Source organism: Tupaia chinensis, unplaced genomic scaffold (assembly GCF_000334495.1).
Source record: "Tupaia chinensis unplaced genomic scaffold, TupChi_1.0 Scaffold000046_3, whole genome shotgun sequence".
Classification (NCBI taxonomy): domain Eukaryota; kingdom Metazoa; phylum Chordata; class Mammalia; order Scandentia; family Tupaiidae; genus Tupaia; species Tupaia belangeri.
Window position 1 is genome coordinate 269,173 of NW_006159504.1, and position 1,728 is coordinate 270,900.

Consider the following 1,728-nt stretch of genomic DNA (forward strand, 5'->3'; position numbering starts at 1 on the left):
AAACCTTTTCACCCCAAAAAAAATAAAAAAAAAAAAAAAAACAAGACGCTGGCATTTGATAGAAAGTGGTCATATATAGAAGATTTATTATTGAGTGAAGCAGGACAGGCTATGAAAGAAAGATATTGTATGTATCCACTTAATATATACTGACTATCTGCACTCTATGGTAGATATTGAAACATTGGAAGGCATAAAAGCAATGAAAATAGTTATGGACACTGAAGACAGTGTGGAACGTGGGTGTAGGGGGAGAAGGTAAGAGGACAGAGAAGGCAAGCAAGAGGAAAAAATAAAGAGGCATGACATTTGTGAGTCACAGAAATGGTTTATTACCTGTTGATGATAGCATGTATAGTATTCTCAACTGAACTGGTCTGAGAAGTATTTCATATTAGGTAAATTCTCTTTACAACCTAAATGATGTGTAGTGATTGAATGTTCAAAAAAATAATGAGAATAAAGTAATAATAATAATCTGAAAAAAAATGAAAAGCTATTTGATGATGTACATAGTAATGTCTTTGTCTTGACTGATATGCATGGTAATTGTGCTGGAAAAAGAAATGTTATACACTGTCAAGTTATATGTGATTAAAGGTAATATAAAAATAAATAAATAAATAAATAAATATTTATCTAAAAAACCCCTGATAAATCACACTAAATAATATTGAGGACAATTACAAATCTGTAACATTGTCTCAAAAGTAGACAAACGAGGCAACAGAACACAACAAAGTGCAGAAGCAGAGCCCCACTGTCGCCACCCAATTTAGGACAAAAGTGATGACATTGCAGGGAGAAAAGTTAACGTGAGAATTATAATAGTTACAAGGAGAAAAGATTATAGGTATGTGTTCTAGTCCATTTTTTAGCTAGTAACAGGAAATACATGAAACTAGGTGGTTTACAAGAATAGAGGTTTACTTAGCTCTCAGTTTTGAGGTCCAATGTCAGGGGCCTCCTCTGGTGAGGTTCTTCTGGCTGCAGCACAACACGGCGGCGGCATGCCACAGAGTGTGATCTGTGTCCGTAAATTTCTGCCTCATCCCGCTCCTTGTAAACTACCAGGAGTTAATCACAGGGCCCCTTCTGGATGATCTTAATCCTAATGTCTTCCCCAAAGCCCCACTTTTCGACACCATACCTGGATTTTTCCCTCTCTTAATCCTGTTGCAATAGTTCAACACATGAATCTTCAAGGCACACGTTCAAACTATAGCTGTATGGGCAGACATGGAAATAGATAGAGATGACAGAGGTAAGTAAAGGTGTCAATGTAATCACCCTGTCCCCTACTTAACATTATAACTGCAAGTCAATTCCAAATAGATTGAAAATCTAAATACTAAAGGTAAACAATAATAATATAAAAGAAAACTGAAGTTTTTAGGGGAAAATGTCATAGAACTTCTTTGTAATCTATGAGTAAAGATGCCTTTAGGTACCCACAGATGTCATAATGGTTATGTCCCTGGACTCCCTGGGCACTATATCAAGATTCTGTATGTAAAAGATAAAATTAGGCAAAAATAAATGTTTTAAGTGCACATGCTATGGCAAAAATCTAAATATATAAGTAAGTAAATTAATAGATGTAAAAAAATAAAATTAAGAATTTTTTGCCACCCCTAAGAAACCAAAAAGGCAATATATAGCATGAGAGAAAAAATGTATGATACATGTATTAGCAAACAGAATCATATCTAGAGTATGTATTTTAAA

General features: G+C 34.3%; 1 pseudogene; it reads left to right on the plus strand.

The window, feature by feature from the left end:
• Positions 1 to 1,185, plus strand: part of LOC102469916 (40S ribosomal protein SA-like) — a 38,712-nt pseudogene extending 37,527 nt beyond the window's left edge.
• The last annotated feature ends 543 nt before the right edge of the window (positions 1,186 to 1,728 follow it).